Below are 21,715 nucleotides of genomic sequence, written 5' to 3'. Positions count from 1 at the left end.
AGATTTGGGAACAGCTTCTTTCCAACTGTGATAAGACTGCTGAACGGATCCTGAACCGGATCTGGGCCATACCCTCCAAATATTCGGACCTTTCTCTCGGTTTTTTTTTTGCACTACCTTACTTTCCCTTTTCTATTTTCTATTTATGATTTATAATTTAGATTTTTAATATTTACTATCGATTTGTACTCCATGGAGCGCGAAGCGCAGAATCAAATATCGCTGTGATGATTGTACGTTCTAGTATCAATTGTTTGGCGACAATAAAGTATAAAGTATAAAGTAAAGTGTTGTAAACTCAGGCAGATAAATTGTGGGCACTTGCCTCCCCACCATCGAGACATCTTCAAAGGTCAGTACCTCAAGAAGACGACATCCATCATTAAGGATCTTCATCATTGAGTTGAGTGGCGGTATGGGGCTACATCTCTACCAATGGAGGTGTAAGGCGCTCCTTCCCTCCGCTAGCCTGCAGATCACCCTTGGAAAAGGTGTAGCACCTGATTAGCCCCCGATCAGGGTCACACGAAGCCGAGGGAGCAGGTGGTGGATGGTTGTATGAGCTGCTAGTGCACATATAAGTCCTGGTTATGCGACCATTGATGCCAGGCAGACAATCTCTGAAAAGCATTGATAATGGCTGGGGTCACCCACCTTGTAAAGATACTGCCCAGAAAACGGCAATGGCAAACCACTTCTGTGGAAAAATTTACCAACAGCAATCATGGTCATGAAAAGACCATGATTATCCACATCATATGACTTGGCACATAGTGAGCGAACAAACCACACAGGGCATGCCCTCTTCTCATTACTGCCAGGAGGAGGTACAGAAGCTTGAAAACACACACTCAGCTTTTTAGCAACAGCTTCTTCTCCTCCACCATCAGATTTCTGAATGGACCATGAGTTTTTTGCTCTCGTTTTGCATTATTTCTTTTCTCACATATTTCTAATTTTAACTTATATTAAATTTTTATATATTGCACTGTATTGCTGCCGCAAAACAACAAATTTCATGATGATATGAATAATAAATCTGATTCTGATTCTGACAGTGATTACACTTCAAATGTACTTTATTGATCATTCAGTATATTGGAGTAACACAAAATCATGAAAGGTGCTGTATAAATGCAAACTTTCTTCTTCCAGATCCTATGTTGCTGAATGAATGTGAAGAAAACTAGAATAGTCTTGCATAGTGTGCTTCACACTCCAGGTGTCCCTTGACACTCGAAAATAAGGCTCAGGTGCAGGGGTTCCCAATCTATTTTATGCCATGGACCCCTACTGTTAACCAAGGGGTCTGTGGACACCAGGTTGGGAACAACTGCCCTAGTGAGATGTGCAATTAGATAAGATCATACTTGGCACTTATGTCTTCAATTGAGTGTGGAGCAGAAATTATCTGCTCTTCCTGTTAGGGCATATTCTGGAGTTAAGGTATATAGCAAATATTAATTTTACCAGCGACAGAAATCTTCAGACATGAACGTGGATCCTAGGTTAAATTTAAAATTCAGGCCTGAACAATAGCTTTCCTGGAGCTGTGCACTGGAGTTGATTGCAAACTAGACAATGCCGATGAATCATCATTTTGGGTGTCTGGAGTGAGAGTGCAAAGGAGATGTGTGAAAACAATATGTAATTCAAAGGAAGCATTGTAGACTTGTTGTAACTATGGAATTATCCTGCTGTTACCTTTGATCTGTAACATAGAAATCTCATGTAATATTGGGTCAGGAGCCCTCTTCCTCCAAGAGTGTCTCAATATGAAGCCTGTTGCTCATTTTTGTTGAATAAAATGCTTCTGTATCCACCAGCTTCAGTGTCTCTCCGGTGAATTTATTCACATTACAATACTTTCCGTATCCCCTGCCCCCTCCTTGACCCTGATACTCAGATTGCCTTTGCAACTACTTCGTACAAAGTCATTGCGGGGTGGCAGCATAAGTGGTTAGCACAAAGCTTTACAGTACCACACAAAATACTCTGCAGATGCTGAGGTCAAAGTAACATTCCGGCCCGAAACATTGACTGATCATTTCTATGGATGCTGCCGACCTGCTGAGTTCCTCCAGCGTGTTGTGAGTGTTGCTTTTCAGTACCAGCAACCCAGGTACCGTTCCCACTACTGCCTGTAAGAAGTTTGTACATTTTCTCCGTGACCGCATGGCTTTCCTCCAGCTGCTCTGGTTTCCTCCCACAATCCAAAGACATACCAGATGGTAGATTAGTTGGTCGTAAATTGTGCCGTGATTAGGCTAGGGTTAAATTGGGGATAGCTGGGTGACGTGACTCAAAGGTCTGGGGGGGCCTATTCTGCACTGTATCTCAATAAATAAAAATTACATGGTATTTTTGACTATGTAATTAATTAATAGATTGCACAATTCTTTCCCAAGTGTCATGATATCAATGCACTGGGAACTCAGTTGTTATCACCAATCACAGTCCCTCTGGTAAAGAAGGGAGGAAGTTGGCCTGAGTCCCCGCTCACTATTTGCTGTCTGGTGAAAAGTCCACACATGTGGCCATCAGAGGACAACAGACTTGGACTTGTTTGTCATGCCAACCACAATCAAATAACTAGTAAATATACTGGAATGAACTGTGGGACATCTGAACTTTGTAGGGAAGTATCTCATAAAGAAAATAAAGAGAGGAAAAAACTGACTGAGGAAACTCCTTTACGTGTGTGAAAAAGTTTCTGAAGATAAAACCAAAAACAGCTTCACTTTGCGGATCTTTCTCTTTTACCAGTTCTGTGTGTGGCACGCATATTTCTGACTCTGTGACTTCAGTGTTTGTTGTGGAGGATTTTCCAAAATCCTCTCTGTCACGTGGAAAGAATTCTAACCCAAGGCTGCATTGAGGTCTTATAGGAAGGCTGGCAACCACCCTGAAATGTGTGCAGAATTGGGGCGTAGAGAAACCGGGTCACCAAGAGGTAACTGATGCAAAGAAGTTTCAGAAAATAAGCAGCTTATAAAGGAAACAGTTCTCAAATGTTCCTATATTTTGGACATATCCCTCCCATCAAACATTCTTTGATGATGAACACAGCCCTATATTTTCTCTGTGTATTTTTGGTTTGATTTTGATTTGTATTGTCTCCTCAGGAAGAAGGAAGATTAACCTTAACCTCTGCTTGGTGTAAACCTAAACAAAAATGCCCTTCCTTTTGATTATTCAAACTGTCATTTTGCCGCATTACCTAATGAAAACAGAAACTCACGGGTAACACAAAATGTCAGTGTTGACGCAGTTTGGCTCTGGTGCAGTTTGTACTGTTCGAGTGGCTTTTCTGATTGTGTACATGGTAAGTTCCAGTAATCTAAACAGCTGACTGTGAAAAAGGTAGCTTGATGTAAACGACATCTCAACGAAAGATCAAAATTAACTCATTGTCTTCTGAGTAATCTTAATCAGTGTGCTTGCATTTCAAATCACAATTAAACTGTGTGAAAGTTTGCTTCAGAGCTAAAACCATCATCCACTCATAGAATGAGAACCTTCTGATTAACCGCACTCAGTGGCCACTTTATTAGGTACACTTGCTCGTTAATGCAAATAACTATTCAGCCAGTCATGTGGCAGTAACTAAATACACAAAAAAAACATGGTCAAGAGGTTCATTTGCTGTTCAGATCAAACATCAGAGTTGGGAGGAAATGTGATCTAAGTGACTTTATCATGGAATGATTGTTGGTGCCAGATGGGCTAGCTTGAGTATCTCAGGAACTACTGATCTTCTGAGATTTTCATGCACAATATCTCCAGAGCTTACAGAGAATGGTGTGAAAAAAAGAAAATCATCCAGTGAGCAGAAATTCTGTGGGCGAAAATGCCTTGTTAATGAGAGAGGTTAGTGTCAAATGGCCAGACTGATTACAGCTGACAGGAAGGCGACAGTAACTCAGACAACCATGTGTTACAACAGTGGTGTGCAGTGAATGCATAACACATCAAATGTTGACATGGGTGGCCTGCAGCAGCAGAAGACCACAAACATACACTCAGTGGCCACTTTTCTAGGAACAGGAGGTATCTGATAGCCACGGAGTGCAGATGTGAAACAAGCTGATGCAAGTAGCTTCAACGATTTGAGATCTTGCACTGTCAGAAAACAGATATTTAAACAGCCAATCTGCATTTTCTCAGCAAGATTGCATTATTTCCAGAGAGATTGTCTCTGAAACATTTAGAATCTGAATCATAGATTCAAATGTCACGCAAGCTAATTAACTGAGGCTTTGCAATTGTGGTTAATCCCACTTCACAAATCAAGACAAATTCCTTGCAAGTTACATAAATGTAAATGTGCACTCTGGTATCTTTTTAACATGATCAAGCTGTCCTACTCCATCGTCCTTTAAATAGTGAATCCCAATCTCAAGTTTAGATTCAGATTTGGTTATCACAAGTACATTGAAACACACAGTGAAATCTGTTGGCAGTGTTAACATTCAACAGACCAAAGTATCACCTCAAATTGGGGTACCAGTACTGGAATTTTCCCCGCCTTGCTTCTTTAGAATACTTCTTGGTCTGTTTGTGCCCCATGGTCAGTACTTCCCTTGGTCATCATGATGAATGATACACTGATGACACAAGGAATTGTGTAGATGCTGGATATCTTGAGCAACACACACACACACACACAAAAAAAATATTTGGGGAAATCAGCGAGTCAGAGAGCATCTATGGTGGGAAATAAATAGCTGACATTTTGGGTCAAGACCCTTCATTGGTCAGTGATTCTGCAGCTTGAATCAGTGAACATTGGGAAGTACGGGAGACTGAGGATAGAATACAATAGAAGTTTATTGTCATTGCTCACGACAATGAGATTGCAGTGAGTATCTCAGAAACTACTGATCTTCAGTCTGTGCAAAATAGATGCAACCGGGTGACCGTCGCATCTTATTCAGCATTGTCAAAAGTGTACTTAGCCATCCGTCTGGGTAATGCTAGAATAGTTGTCTGTGCCTTTAAGGGAGATGGTGATGTCATTACGCACGCGCGGGATAGTGGGGAGATCATTTTACTTTCTGCTGAAGACGCTGGTGGGGCATTGGAATCTGGTCTCTCCCAGAGTGTGCTGGGCATGGTGAGGAAAGATTTTCTCGAGTGAATGACTCAACGCTGGATCGCGTGGCTTGGGCAAAGTTCCTCACCGCCCAAGATCGCCACTACAGTATTTGTACCGTATTAGTTCTGGTATTTTTATACTGCATATGCAATTCTGACCATACACAAGGGTGTGGATCAAAAGTTAAACTGAGATTGTAACGGCAAGAACTGGTTGTAAATTCGTTTGTTTTGTTTCGCAACCGTCTTCTGGCACTTAAACATCGAAAACCGATCAAGGAATTAAAACCCGGAAAAGTCTTTGTTGTCCTGAGCGTGTACGTTTCCCCAGGCTACATAGATATTTACAATGCATGTGGTATGGCTTAATTTTTTATAAATCCCATGTTTACATGCAACAAATGACCTTAATAGTCCATCACACCCAAAGGCCGTTGGCAAGCCAGGGTGTAGCAATATTCAGCTATGCATCAGCTCTTGGGAAGAAGCTGTTTTTCAGTCTTACAGTCTTGGCTAAGATGTTTCTGTATCTGTTGGCACAATAGAACGTCACAGGATGAAGAGACATCATGGCCTGGCAAATCTGCCTGTAATATGTGCTGCCAGTCTGTCATTAATAATTGTCGATGACTTAGTGCCACATTATAAAAACACCTCACAGGTCTTGATAGCCAATGAGTTACTGCACCTTTGTGCGTAAAGGTGATAGCCTATTTATACAAAGAAGTGTTCCATAATCACCAATTAAGTAATCACCTTCATCTGTTTGACTCTTCTACCTATTGGCTTCAAGTTTCTCTCATCATTTCCCACATGTCCCCCATCACCCTCCCCCCCCTACACCCATCACCCTACCGGAATTCCCCTATCACTCACCAAATCCTGGTCCTTCCCTTCCCTCGACCTTTTTTTTTTAATTCTAGCTTCAGCTCTTTTTCTTTCTGGTCTTGATGAAGGGTCTCAAAACATCAACTGTTCATTTCCCTTCATAGATGCTGCCTGACCTGTTGAGTTCCTCCACCTGGTAATTGAAAGGAAATCATTGGGCAGGGGAGACGATAGCTCAGAGGACTCTTTGTTCATGCTCATTGCTGGTGATAATCTGCAGTTTTAAACCATAGATTCATTATAATCTGGGATAAACAGCTTCAAGATGAGAAGACCTAGAGTAGAGTAGTCCACTAGTCACTGAGAGAAGGAAGGCTGATCCATAAGATTATTGAAATACTCTCAACTTGTAGCATAATCTAAAAGCCAGTGAGTGTCTGTTGTTTAAAAACAACAAATTAAATGACCTGACTGGCAGTAATGGGACAGTAGGATTCTGTCAGCCTCAAAGTTGGAGGTCAGAGACCCGTGCAGGTCTCTGCTGAGGCCTATCTCTATAGGACATTTCATACGCAGCCCACTGAGAAGATAGTTTGCATTGTTCAAATAAAAAGATTGCTGACCCTGTGGAGAAAGATTAGTGAAGTTATATATTATTTGACTTTATTTTACTTTTTAAAAATATTTTGTTGTTACTTTAAAGTGATTTAATTTAATTAAATGCACAGCAATGTAAGAAGCTGCTGGATCTGTGGACACAAAGCATCACGGGCACATCTCTCCCTTTCCTCAGAAATATCTACATAAGTATCTGAAGTCACTTTTGCATATAGCAATAAACCACTTTTTTTTGCATTTCAGTGTGGAGTGGAGAGTGGCAAAGGATGATGTAGGACAGATGGCAGAGAAGAAGTGCCGGGGGGGGGGGGCAGATTGGCACAGGTGCAGACACACCCAGCCTGAAAGCTCATTTGATTCCAAATAGTTGGTTTATTGATCATTACAGAATGTCTTTCTGGTGCTTCCCACTCCCTGCCCTCTCCCTTCCCCTTTTCCCAACCATGATTCCCCTCTGCCTGCCCCCTTCCCACTCTCAGTCCACAATAGAGACCCATATCAGAATCACGTTTATCATCACTCACGTATGTCATGAATTTTGGGGTTTTTTTTCTGTGGTATCAGTAAAGTGCAATACATAAAATTACTACAATTCTGTGCAAGAGTCTTGGGCACCCTAGTAAATGTATGTGCCTCAGTCTTGCGGACAGCACTGTACACGCTGTTCGAAGTTTATTAGCCTCATGAGTGCAGAGGCACACCTGTTGCACTCCTTCACACCTGCAGGTGCCAGTCGGGACCAGTCCACTGCAAACCATCAGGAAAAAAACTCACCTGTGGCTATACTTCATTAGGAGTTTAAGAGGATTTTGCTCATCAACAAAATCTCTAGCCAGTTTCTACAGACGTATTGTGAAGTGCATTCCCACTGGCTGCTTGGAAGCACCGATGCAGAGGATTGAAAGAGGCTGTAGAGGCTTGTAGACGCAGCCATCCCCATCACGGACGCAAGCCTTTGCACCATTGAGGAACAGCTTCAAAAGGAAGGGCCTCAAGAGGGAACCCTCCCTTCTTATGGGTCCTCACCATCACGGACATGACTCCTTCTCATTGCTACCATCGGGGAGGAGCCTGAGGAACCACACTCAATGTTTTAGCAATTGGTCACCAGAATTCTCAATGGTCCATGAACCTGTTTTGCACTATTGATTTCTTTGTTTTTATTGTAACTGATCATATTTTTTATACTGTACTGCTGCAGCAAAGCAGTCAATTTCACAGCATATGTCAGTGATAATAAACCTGATTCTGGTTTCTGATAACAAGGCTTCATATTAATTTCTTGCCCAGAGTAAAACATTGTCTTAGTAACAACCTTGATTTATTTGTAATGATAGTGGGACTGAGCTTTGAGTGAGGGCTGAGCATGCACTGTAACTTTCATTATTTGTGTGTGATACAAAATAACGTATTTCATGGTTTGTAAGAGCCTCAATATCTGATATTAAAATACACATTAACATTGTTGGTATAAATGAGAAGAATAGATGACCTTTTATGCTTTTGCTGCGTAACTTGTCCTATTAGTGCACATTAATGGTCTACGTGGTCAAATATTAACAGCCTTAGTGAGAATTAATAGTGTATTTGTAAAAGGTAAAAAAAAATCTAGCTTTGCTGAAATTCAATTGTGCGTATTGTTATGGCTGATATGTTTTATATAGTGTCTAACTGTCAGCTACTTAACTGTCGGTTTTGGTTTCATATCAAAAAATTATAGTGTTGTGTTTTATGGGTGACTCAATTTATAAGTGAGTGGTTTAAAGCAATTTACTGCTTCAATTAGTAAGAGTGGAGAAAGACTTCTGGTAAAAGCTATTTCAAATCAAAACGGATTTGGGGTGTTGAAAATTCAGCTGGTTATTACTTCTTTCTTTAATACTTTTGTTTATGCAATAATCTAGCTCAAATGTCAGAGCTGCAATAACTGCATCCTGTCTACGGGATTATCACACGATCAGCAGAAGAGTGATATGAACTAACAGATTCCTATTGCAAAGGAAGAATATTGTGTCCTCGCATTAAGCAACCCCTTTCTTCACTAGGTTTCCCTCTAAACTATTGGTGCAGTCTGTAGCGCACATCATGATGTGTTTATAGTTCTGGTCATTTCTTTTTTGCCACTATTTTGTGCAATTTTGATCAGCGTGCACTGACTCTGCAGCCTGAAGTTAAAAAATGACACAGAGTTAGACTGAAATGAACTGAGCTGAACAGAATATTGCCCAGACTGATTTGATGACTTGTGGTTTGATATTTTATATTCTATGTTTTTTCCTCTTTGTTGCTTGTACGATTTATTCTTTTTTTTTTGCACATGGGGATTTAATGTTTTTCTTTCAACGAATGTGTGCTGTAACACTTACTTTTTATTCGCAGTTATTTTGTAAATAGCACTATTCTTTGCATTTCTGGTTAGATGCTAACTGTATTTCATTGGCTTTGTATCTGTACTCGGAACAATGACAATAAAGTTGAATCTAATCTAAGGGGCAACTTTAAGCAGATAGTGGCGCGTATACAAAACGAACTGCCTGAGAAGGAGATTGAGGGAGGAATTGTAACAGCATTCAAAGGACATATGGCTTATGGATAGAAGGGGCTTAGAGGTATATGGGGCAAATTTGAGCAAATAGGACCAGATTAATGGATATTATGCTGGTCCAAAGGACCCTTTTCCCAAGCTGTGACTCTAAAACCAAAATTTTGCTGATTAAAAAGAGCTGATCTCTCCACCAATCCATGGAAAAGTAACTATATTTCAGAAGCTTGGTAAATAACATTCTGTAGTTGAGTTCCAATTCCAGTATAGAGCCCTCCTGTATTATTCTCGCACTCGAATACACTGTGGCAGTGTGACTATACAATATATAACTGTAGCTGTTCCTTCATTGTGACAATAGTGTGCTGGCAAAATAATGGATTATATTGTTGGTCAAGGACATACTTTGAAATTCTGTTGCACTTGGCTATGTGAAAAAGATAGCACTTCATTTCTATGCCTTAGATACAATGCCTTGCCATAGTTCTCTGAAGAATGGCATTTAGAAATATGGTGCTTATTATCCATGGTCACAAAGAGTGGCTGGGAAAGCCAAGTATTATCCTGCAAATGCCCATGATGTGTAATGCTACCTTGCATTGATAGATTCACACACAGGCCACTTCATTAGATACACCTGAACACCTGCTCGTTATTGCAAATATCTAATCAGCCAATCATGTGGCAGCAAATCAATGCATTAAAGCATGCAAGCATGGTCAAGAGCTTCAGCTGTTGTTCAGATCAAAGATCAGAATGGGGAAGAAATTTGATCTACTTGACTTTGAACAATGGAATAACTATTGGGGCCAGAAGAGATGATTTGAGTATCTCAGAAACAGCTGATCTCCTAGGATTTTTACACACTACCATCCTAGAGTTTGCAGAGAATGGTGCAAAAAAACTAAAAAAAAAGGCAACCAGTGAGTGGTAGCTCTGTGTGCAAAAACACCTTTTTAATGAGAGCACTCAGAAGAGAATGGCCAGATTGGTTTAAAGCTGACAGAAATGTGATAGTAACTCAGATAACCACATGATACAACAGTGGTGTACTGTAGAGCATCTCTGACTGCACAATCCATCAAACGTAGAAGAAAAACCTACTGATCCTGAACTTTTTATCCTCCCCACTCCCTTTCATGGGCAGCAGATTCAAAAACCTGGAAGCACATGCAGCCAATTTCAAGGGCAACTCCTCCCACTCTTATAAGATTATTGAATGTCTTCTAAGACAATAAATTGGACTCTTGACCTCACAATCTGCATTGTTATAGCCTTGCACCTTATTCCACGACACTTACTCTGTAACTAACACTTTTTTCTGCATGCCGTCATTGTATTCAATGCTATGCATTAACAAAGTGATCTATAATGGATGGCATTCTAGACTACTTTCATATATTTGTCAATAATAAACCAATTTACCACTAAAGAACACTTCCTCCATTAGTATCCTGGAAGTATATTCTCACAGATGACAAGAACACTGCCGAGAATATTATCACACATTCCATACAATGCATTGTATCCTTACAATTCTCCAGTTTTGGATTGGATCCAACCCTCCTCTTCCCTTCCATCACTCTTCCCATTTGGGTCGGTGCACAGCTCAATCACGGTGCCTTCAGGTACGTACTTCAAAATCTTGATTCCTCCCTCAACCTCCCTGCCTCTAGATCTTGCCTTGTAAGGTGATCCTTCTTGATGCTGCCATCAGGTAGAAGGTAGCCTCAGGATTCACACTACCAGTTTCAAGAATAGTTACTACCCTTAAACCTTAAGGCTCTTGAATAACAGTGGATAACCACATTCACCTCCCCCATTATTGAAATGTTCCTACAACCATTGAGACACTTTAAGGTCTCTTTATCTCATTATCTTAGAAACAAAAGAAACATAGAAAACCTACAGCATAATACAGGCCCTTCAGCCCACAAAGTTGTGCCGAACATGTCCCAACCTTAGAAATTACTAGGATTACCCATAGCCCTCTATTTTTCTAAGCTCCATGTACCTATCCAAAAGTCTCTTAAAAGACCCTATCGTATCCGCCTCCACCACCGTTGCCGGCAGCCCATTCCACACACCCACCACTCTGCGTAAAAAACTTACTCCTGACATCTCCTCTGTACCTGCTCCCAAGCACCTTAAACCTGTGTCCTCTTGTGGCAACCATTTCAGCCCTGGGAAGAAGCCTCTGACTATCCACACGATCAATGCCTCTCATCATCTTATACGCCTGATGAGATCTTATGTTGTCGTTATTTATTCTATTCATTTATAAATGAATTTGCACAGTTTGTCATCTTCTCCACTCTGGTTGATCTTTCATTGATCCTGTTATAGTTACTATTCTATAGATTTGCTGATTATGCCCACAGGAAATTGAACCTTAGAGTTATGAATGGTGACTCTGATAATAAATTTACTTGAACTTTGAAATTTGAAGATCTACCTCATTTACTGAGCTATGTATAAATTGGTTACCATGGTTTCCATATTACAACTGTGACTACAATGTGCAAGAATCCCATTGTCTGTGAACTATAGAGATAAGTCTGGAGATATCTAAATGAAACCTTCTCCTTGAGTAGCAAGAGCAGACCATTTGACCCCTGCTCATTGCTGATCCATTTGTAATGTCTACCCCATGTTCTCAGCTACCCTCAGAAACATTTCACTCACCTGTTGATCATGAATCAATCTACTTCTGCTTTAGAAATATTGAAAGACCAAAAAGCCATAAGACACATGAGCAGAATTAGGCTACTTGGCCCTTGAGTCTGCTCCGCCATCCAACCATGGCTGATTTATTTTCCCACTCAACCGCATTCTCCTGCCATCTCCCTATGATCTTGGGTGCCCTCGCTAATCACGAATTATCAACTCTGCTTTAAATATATCCAATGATTCAGCCTCCCTAGCTGTCTGTGGAAACAAATTCCACATATTCTCCACCTTCTGGTTAAAGAAATTCCTCCTCATCTCTGTTCTAAGGGTAAGCCCTTCTATTCTGAGGCTGTACCCTCTGGTTCTAGACTCCCCCACTATAGGAAATACCATCTCCATATCCACTCTATCTAGGCCTTAAATATTTGATAGGTTTCATTTAGATCCCTCCTCATTCTTCTAAACTCCTCATATATTAACCCTTTTATTTGAGGAAAAGGTTGCCTAGGACATGCAAAACTGTGAGAAAATATATCGCCTTACCTCCATCTTGAAGGGGTGCGCCTTTATTTCTTGCGTTTGGAATGATTGAGCATCCTCTTCACATTCACCCTCTCAAGACTTGTTTGGAAAATGTCTCACACACAATTTATGCTGCTTTGGAAATGCTTTTTTTTAAATCAGACTGTGAATAATGCACCAAATATAGGCTGCCCTTGAAGCTCATGTGACTCACATGTACTTCTTAGTCACCAGCTTGTTCTGTCTGAAGCTTGCACTCAGATGTGTGTCTTTAGTGCTTACCTCCTGGCGGGATAAATCTTCAAACTAGAGACCAAGATCTGTTGGCACCAGAAATAAGAAACAAATGTAAATCAAAATAAATGTATGGTCCCATGATGCTTATCAATGCAAAGTACAAGGTCAAGAGGGGCATTTACATGATCACAGACATCACAGCAGTAGTTCTATTAGATTATCTATGTACATTTCCATGCCAATTGTTCAGACAATGAACAGCTAAGTATCTGTTGTTTGCACAAGGAAGCATCCAAATCATTTGCTTCTCACTGTATCATGCTGGCAGCAAGTACATTGAAATCAAGCCCACAATAAACTTCTGTTCTTGAAAATCGAAAATCTGCAGATACAGGAAATCTGAAATGAAAACAAAAAATGCTGGAAATAATCAGCAGGACTGGGACCTTTTGTGAGAATCTGAAACCATATCTCTGTTTTCTTTCTCCACAGATACTACCTGACCAGATCAGAGCTTCCATAATCGTCTGTTTTTATTTCAGCTGCTGTTAAACTGTGCTCTATTTTGTGACATCACTGCAGGCACATCCAAAAATAGAATAAAAGCTTGTTTTGGACAAATCATTCAGTCAGGAATGATGTGCACACTCCTAAAAGATCATTAAAACCTTTGATCTGAATTTTCAGTTTCAGATTTCATTTTCAGAACTGGAAATAAAATTATTCCTCCTTTAAAAAAAACTTACTTTAAAATGGACAGCATAGATTAGATTAGCTTTTATTTGTCACAAGTACATCAAAACATTCAGTGAAATGCATACATGTTGCAAACAACCAACACAGTCCAAATATATGCTGGGGGCAGCCCACAAGTGTCACTATTTTATCAGCGCCGACATAATGTATCCACAGCTTACTAACCCATACTTCTTTGGAATGTGGGAGGAAACCCACATAGTCATGAGGAGAATGGACAAACGCCTTATAGACAACAGTGGGGGATTGAAACCCAATCGCTTCTCGCTGGCATTATAATAGTGTAATGCTAACCACCACGCTACTGTGCTGTCCTAGAAGGTTGAACATAATTGATCTTAATTTGCTTCTATACATTAGGTAGGGTGATACTTGGAAAAGTCAGTCTTAATTAGAGGTCCTTAATTAATTCCAATATTCGGTTACTGACCAGTTCAAGAGGGCAGGCAGATGGCCAATAGGAAGCCAGCAGGGGATCACACGTAACCAAGAAGCGTCATTTACTTGTGACGGAGTGATGTGCGAATGAGAAAATCAGTCAGCTCAGCAAATATCAGGAAGCAAGAGACCAGAAAATGGGAGTATGTGGGGGACAGAGGAGATGCTGAAAGACACTTATAGGTGAGTCTGACGTTGGCCAAACATTTGCTTGAGAAAGCATTGAGGGTGAGATATTTCCCACTCCAACCAGCTCACAGATAGTGCTCTTAAATCACGGAATTAAAGCAAACTGCTGGAGGGACTTAGCTGGTCAGGCAGTGTTTGTTGGGGGAAATGGACTGTTGACTTCTTGGGTCGGGATCCTTCATGAAGAAGATGGCACCAGAGTACAACATGAGCAAGGACAACATCCTTTATACTGTAGCCCCCCGGCCACCCTTAGGGTCGCTCGGCTCGCTATCGTCTAGGGAAACAGCCTCGGCCCCGCCAAACTGGGTAATTAGTTTGTGTGGATGCTGTGTGATGTACCCCACCCACCAAATAACAGACAACACACCAGATGCAATTAAATGATTTACAGTTTATAGATATTACTGGAACTATATAATTAAGAGAGGATAAAATATAAAAGGAAAATAAAAGGCACCACACTTATCAAAGTTCAATCTCTTCATGCACAAAACAGTTGGAGCTCAAGGACCTTCTTCTTCACCCTGCGACCCCTTGGACCACCTTGACCGGTCGCCTAGGACCAACAACGGTGGTCGACCAGAGGCTCCACACGAGTCCGTCTCCGTCTCCGTCTCCTCGCCGAACGCCCTCCTCAGGGTCCGACCCCATTAGCGAACATCACAGCACCTCGTCCATCCTCTGTCTCGCTCTCCCGCCTTCTACCTCAAAACCTCGCGCATACAGATCTTCCAGATACACCAAAGTCATAACAACTATCCCAATTGGTTCATAACATCCTCTTATCACCCCTTAACCCACAACAAGCTGCCAGCGCAAAGCTTTCTCAGCGTTTAACATAACAAAGATGCATTCCCGATTATAACATAACAAAGAAGCTATTTTAAATTTAACATACAAAAAGAAGAAAGACCCCGTACAATACAATTTACGAAACTGCTTCTATTACTTCTTTTTCTTTCAAATGTGAATCTGCTACTATTGGAGCCTGTGATCTACATTTTGATGGTGTGCTTTCAGGCAGGTTGAGCGATCTGGTGCTTTGCTGTCCGGAGGGAGGTTGGTGAGGTTTCAAGTGAAATGGGCGGCCTCAAGGCCAAGAAGCACAGAGGTGGGAACAGGGCGCAACTCCGGTTCTTGTTGATCCCGCCAATTAAAGTGTTATGGAAGATTGATATCAACAAGGACAAGAACGGAAGGTGACCAGGTGCTTAACGCCATCTGCCTGCGCGTGACCAGTCTGTCTCTTGCTCTCGCACATCACTCCCAGAGGAAGATGACTGCGTTCGATCTCCCTCCCTCTCGCTCGATGGTGCTGGGGCCTTGGGCAAAGTTTGGTCAATGCAGTTTGTGGATTGGACTTTGTGGTTCACATTGTGATGTGTTTCTGGTTTTTTGGTTGCTCCTTTTTTGTCGCTATCTTGTGCAGTTTTGATCGGGGCAGACTGACGCTGTGGCCTGCAGTCAACGAATGATACAGCGTTGGATTGAACTGAACTGAATATTCCTGGATTGTTTCAAAGACTTGTGGTTTTATGCTTCATATTCTGTGTTTTTCACTCTATTTTGTGCTAGATGTGAAATTTGTTCATTGCGCATGGGCGTGTGGGTGTTTCTTTGAACAGGTTTTTATTGTTTTGCGGCTGTCCGTGGGAAGACAAATCTCAGCGTTGTATACTGCATACATACTTTGATAAAATATGTGTTTTGAATCTTTGAATCTGGACTAATAAGAGGAGACAACTAGTGTAAAGAACTGATAGGGAGTGGAGAAGTATGGCAAGTGTTGGTGCGTAACAGTAGATCAAGCTGAGGAGGGATTTATTGGCAAATGGAGTCAGGAGAAGGGAGGATGGAGATAACGGTAGAAGTTGGGAGATGATAGGTGGAGGCAACATTGGGCTGACGATGGCGGAATTTGATAGGAAAGGAAACGGAAGAGTGGAGGCAAATGAGGGAAGGATGGTGTATAGATGGAAACAGTGGGGGCAAGTGGAGAAGAGGCCTAGTGGGAGGAGTATGTGGGTGATAGGCAGATGGAGTAAGTGAGGGAGGCAAAAAAATTGGGTTTTAGTGGATCAGGGGTGGGATTTGGGAAAAAGGATATGTGTGAGAGGGCTTATGTAGATTTAAAGCTATTTAAATATATCTGATTTAAAGGTTGATAAGTTTTTGATTAGGTAGGGTGTCAAAAGTTATGGGGAGAAGGCAGGAGAATGGAGATGAGAAGGTTACTAAATCAGCAATGATAGGATGGCAGAGCAGACTCAATGGGCTAAATGGCATAATCCTGATCCTATGTCTTATGGTCTTAAGGTCTAGATCAGAGAGGGAGCAAAAGAGACAGAGGAGGTGCCAGTTTCCTTAAAAGTGTAGAGATTTCTCTGTTCATACTGGAGAGTAGTGGATCACCCAGGGTGTATATAAACTGCAGTTCTAATTTATATTTGGCCTCAGGCTGCCAGTGGAGGAGGCTAAGAAAAAGTAGGTTGTTGTGGGAACAGAAAGGGGATTTAAGATGGAGCTGGCAACAGAGAGCTTAAAACATACATTCAGGGTCTGGTCAGTTCCCTTCAACAGCTGAGTCTCCTCAGACCTAGGAAACCTGGCTGACCAATGTGTGGGAGTGGCCAGTTACCATTCCAGTTACCCCTGCCCCCCCCCCCCCCAATGTCAGTACCATTAAAATGGAATCAGTGCAATCCTGACAGTTTGGAATAGTTACCATTCTAATATTTCCCAAAACGCTTACACAACGTGATTCTTTGTGTTGTTTTCCCAAATGTTGCGTGTTATAATAGCAAAGCAATTTTTGTGAAGGCAATTTGTTGAGCAAGCTCAATTTATACTGAATCCTGTAGCATACAGAAGTAAAGACAGAATGCCATTCTCCGATCTCAAAGTTTCTTTGTGCAGTTCCGAAGTTGCAAAGCAGCCTTCATCCATTTCTGAATGTCTCCGTGTCATCTGAGAAACTTGACCCCAGAATTCTGTTTTCCATCCTTTTTACAATGTAAGAATTTCCCCCAGCAGTATCACAAAGTCCAAGCTTCATCTCTGACATGATTGTTGGTCTCACTGTTGTGAAATTTAGTAGAATTCCCAGACTCCTGATGCACAGTCTTGACCCAAAGCATCAACATTACCTTTCTCTCTACAGATGCTGCGAGATCTGCTGAGTTCCTCCCATAGAATATTGTTGCTTGTGATTTAGCAGCCATTAGTTCCTCACAGAATAACTAGGTTTTACTTGGCCCTTTTTCCCTTGCTCATTCATTCGTTTGTTCATCATGTGCCATGTTGTATGATATAGGCAATCATGGTTTTTCCATGATCATGATTGTTTGACAGAATTGGTTTACCATTGCTTTCTTCTGGTTGGGCAGAGTCTTTACAAGATGGGTGACTGTAGCCATTATCAATACCCTTCAGAGATTGTCCGCCTAGTGTCAATGGTCGCAGAACTAGGGCTGGTGATATACAGCCGCTCAAACGACCACCCACCACCTACTCCCATGGCTTCTCATGACCGTGAGTTGGTGGTGGGGTGGGGTGGGGTGGGGTGGGGTGGGGCAAAGCAGATGCTACACCTTGCCCATTGGTGACCTACAAGTTAGCAAAGGGAAGAAGCGCCTTAGACCTTCTTTGGGAAAGACGTATCTCCACCCCACCACCCCTTTCTCTTCACACCATGCTATTTAAAGGCCAAACTAATGGTGCTCTTATCTTCATTGAAACATCTGTGATCTCAAATGCACCATCACCTACCTGTTCATTAATGTAGCCTGATGAGTCTTCATCTTACTGAATGACAGATCAAGCTCAAAGTCCCAGCAGATATACTTGCAAGTATCTAATGGTCTTAATTTCCTTTGTGCCTTGATCACTTTGTCCGTGGTATCTCATTTTCAGCTGCAGACCTCAGGATCACTCATGGTTTGTTTTGTTCATCTCTGCCACATTTCCCACATTTCATAGCTTACTGCAACATTAAGGAAATTATCCAAGTTTTATGATCAACAACCTTCATCTGCCTCTCGGTTTTTTTGCACTAACTTACTTCCCATTTTTCTATTTTCTATTTATGATTTATAATTTAAATTTTTAATATTTACTAATTTTAACTATTTTTAATATTTTTAATATTTAGTATTTGTAATCCAGGGAGTGTGAAGCGCAGAATCAAATATCGCTGTGATGATTGTACGTTCTAGTACCAATTGTTTGGCGACAATAAAGTATCTGTGTATCTTTTTGCCCACAGGAAGAGCAGGTATGGAGCTGCATTCAAAGAGCAGATTCTTACAGACCCACTCACACAGCATTGCTTCTTCTGGGACCTTCCTGGAAACCACCCACTATGTTAGCTCCGCAGGTTCCCCATGGCCTTTCTGTAGGAAGAACTTCTAGTGTTCATCCACGGCCTGCACAGAGCCCCCTGACTAGGGAAGGACAAGGACTGGAATCACTGGATCTATTATCTGTAAATTAAAGCTATTAATAATTGTTTAGTAACCCCCATCTCCCACCCAGAAACAGTTCAGGGAGGACCTCTAGCATCAAATTTCACTAGAAAACAGACTTTTAAAAAAACATCACTGAAAGGGTAGGAGGCCAGAGAATGAATATTTGATGCTTCATATTATCTTTCTTTTCTCAATAGAGTGCCCTATGAGTGGAGCTCTTGTCACATACCAGAGAATAATAACTTCTATTGCTTGGTTACTAGAAGTAACCACAATAGACGACCAGACTTTCGCAGAAATTTACATTTAAACTTTAAATAAAGGGAAGTTTGTGGGGGGTTTAGTGCAGACCCAAATGGAAATGTACGATACTATTAATACTTCATTAACAAGCTGTGTATTTGAATCAAGGCAGGTGTATGGGACACACTAACTGGGGAAATATATAGAAATTACTATTGTTAAAGATGATGAATTTAGAAGGCAGAAATCCCCAACCACGAATGGGCAGGTGATGAGTTCAAACCATCTCTGGGATGTGAGACACCTAAGGACTGTTTTTGTTTGAATGAATTTTGTCCAAGTTGCATCAAAGTGTGACACACCCATAAGGCCATAAGATATACAGTACTGTGCAAGTGTCTTAGGCACAAATACATGGCTAGGGTGCCTAAGACTTTAGCACAGTACTGTAGTAATTTTATCTATTGCACTATGCTGCTGCAAAAAAAAACAAATTTCATGACATATGTGAGTGATGATAAACCTGACTCTGGTATGGGTCTCTATTGTAGACTGAGAGTGGGAAGTGGGCAGGGAGAGGGGAATCATGGTTGGGAAAAGGGGAAGGGAGAGGGGAGGGAGTGGGAAGCACCAAAGGGACATTTATAATGATCAATAAACCAGTTGTTTGTCATCTAAGTAACCTTGCCTGGTGTGTCAGGGCAGGGTGTGTCTGTACCTGCACCACCCCCATCCCTGGCACCTTTCTGCCACCTGTCTGGCACCCCTCCCACTGTGCTCCACCCTCGCCATTCTCCATATACTTTGTTCCCGCCAGATTTACAAACTTGCTCTCTGCTCCATGCTGACAATTACAGTACTATGCAAATATCTTAGGGACACTAGTTATTTATATGTGCTTAAGACTTTTGTGCAATACTGTAGGATCAAAATTAGGCCATTCAGCCCATTCGGATCTGCTCTGCCATTCCAACATGGTTGATTTATTATCCCTCTCAACGCCATTCTTCTGCTTCCCTCATCAGGTAAAGTGGTCGACAACATCTCTAGTCTGAAAGGACAAGATGGAACTACCGCAAAGAAAATAGACAGTGCCTGGTGCTAACAAATAGCGCTCTCTATCCTTGAAGATAGACAATTACACTGTGCGATGAAGGGCTACCAGCACTAGAAAACAATAAACCACCATGAGGCTTTACCCTGGAGCAGCTGTGAGGAGAGAAATCAAGAGTGTACAATCCAAATAAAAGAGCCCTCAGGAATACGTTTTTGTTACAATGGGAATAAAAGGATTTTTATTTCAAGATAAGTTAATGCATGCAAAATATAAATGCTGTGACTCACCGTAGCAACAAAGGTAGGGAGCTGAGAGCAGAATACTGTCAGTTGTGAAAATCTCATTCTAATGGAGCGATGACTGAATTATTCAACATTCAAATCCCATTCTATTGCCTGGCAACAGTGCAGACTTTGCAATGAATGAATAAATGAATGAACGAGTGAGAGTGTCATTGACGGTAGTAATGACAATGCTTCATGTTGTGCATACGCGTGCAATGTAGAGGAATGAATGGCTCGACAGTTTCACTAATGCACATAATTTCTACATGTGTCAGCAATGTTTGTGTGCAAGCCCAGCATATCGTTCTTAAAGGTAGGTTCATTTACATGTACAGGAGCTCAGATGGGATGGCAAAAACATATCAGGGAATTTTAATTAGTCCCCGCCCCCGCATCTCAACCGAGCAAAGGCGGGAGAGCAAAGGGATGTAAATTAAATTCTCACAGTCGGAAACCAGCCTGAAAGGCACTGTATTGAGCTGAGATGGAGGTGATCTGGGGGAACAGTGACCGCCAAAATGAAGTGGGTTACTCATTGAACTCAGTGGCCACTTTATTAGGTGCAGGAGTGGAACCCGATGTGTTATTCTGCCGTTGTAGCCCATCCACTTCAAGGTTCAATGTGTTGCGCATTCAGAGATGCTCTTCTGCACACCACTGTTGTAACGCGTGGTTACCTGAGGCACTGTCAGCTTAAACCAGTCTGTCCCTTCTCCTTTGCACGCTCGCATTAACATTGCATTTTCATCCTCAGAACTGCTACTCACTGGATGTTAACACGAAGAAGTCTGCAGATGCTGGAAATTCAGTAATGAGGAGAGTCTCGGCCCGAAACGTCGACTGTACCTCTTCCTGTAGATGCTGCCTGGCCTGCTGTGTTCGCCAGCATTTTTTGTGTGTGTTACTCACTGGATGTTGTTTTCTTTTTGTTTTTCATGCCATTCTCTGTACACTCTAGAGACAGCTGTGCATGAAAATCCCAGGAGATCAGTAGTATCTGAGATAATCAAACCACCCTATCTGGCACCAACGATTATTCCTTGGTCAAGGCCACTTAGATCATGTTCCTTCCTCATTCTGGTCTTTGGTCAGAACAGCAATTGAACCTCTTGACCATGTCCGCATGCTTTTCTGCATTGAGTTGCTGCCAGGTGATTAGCTGATTAGATATTTGCATTAACAAGCAGGTGTACCTAAACTGCATGAGTTTCCTCTGGGTGCTCTGGTTTCCTCCTACAGTCCAAAGACATACCGTTTGGTAGGTTAATTGGACATTGTAAATTGTCCCGTGTTTAGGCTAAGATTAGATTGGGAACTTGCTGATTGACATGGCTCGAAGGGACTAAAGGTCCTTTTTCACACTGTATCTCAACAAGTAAATAAAGTGACAAGTGAGTGTATGTTAAATCAGCTGCCTGTCTCAGATTTTCTCAGAGTTTCCTACAGATCGTTGCTGGGCTTCAAAATTTCCTTCTTAAGCATTAAAAGCTGTTGCATGCAAATAAAGGTTCTGTATCCCTGTGTCAACTTTAGAGGAGGTGATCAGAATAGTAGGATAGTGTCACGTACCAGGAATTCTAACACCTTTTCTCCAAGTCAACCGTATCTGCATAAGGGTGAAGATTATCCTTCTGGAAGCGAAGCCCATCATGTCTGTCTCCTGTTGTTGTTCACTCACAGAGTGACCAATTATCACCAGGAGATTGGCAATCGTAAAATTATATTTCATTTAGTTCCAAATTTGGTAATAATGTTGGAAAAAAAA

General features: G+C 41.6%; 2 long non-coding RNA genes across 6 annotated transcripts in view; one reads left to right on the top strand and one right to left on the bottom strand.

Annotated features, from left to right (window-relative positions):
- LOC140188384 (uncharacterized) overlaps positions 1-12,908 on the bottom strand; it is a 66,569-nt gene extending 53,661 nt beyond the window's left edge. For all 4 annotated transcript variants that reach the window (XR_011883300.1, XR_011883299.1, XR_011883303.1 and 1 more), the window contains exon 1: positions 12,299-12,908. This is a non-coding gene — a long non-coding RNA (uncharacterized lncRNA). The remainder of the gene's footprint in view (positions 1-12,298) is intronic.
- Positions 1-21,607, top strand: part of LOC140188383 (uncharacterized) — a 90,253-nt gene extending 68,646 nt beyond the window's left edge. For both annotated transcript variants that reach the window (XR_011883295.1, XR_011883298.1), the window contains one exon: positions 19,635-21,607. This is a non-coding gene — a long non-coding RNA (uncharacterized lncRNA). The remainder of the gene's footprint in view (positions 1-19,634) is intronic.
- The last annotated feature ends 108 nt before the right edge of the window (positions 21,608-21,715 follow it).

Source organism: Mobula birostris, chromosome 26, assembly GCF_030028105.1.
Source record: "Mobula birostris isolate sMobBir1 chromosome 26, sMobBir1.hap1, whole genome shotgun sequence".
Taxonomy (NCBI): domain Eukaryota; kingdom Metazoa; phylum Chordata; class Chondrichthyes; order Myliobatiformes; family Myliobatidae; genus Mobula; species Mobula birostris.
The sequence above is the reverse complement of the archived record's forward strand: the minus strand, read 5'-3'. Positions and strand labels throughout refer to the sequence as shown.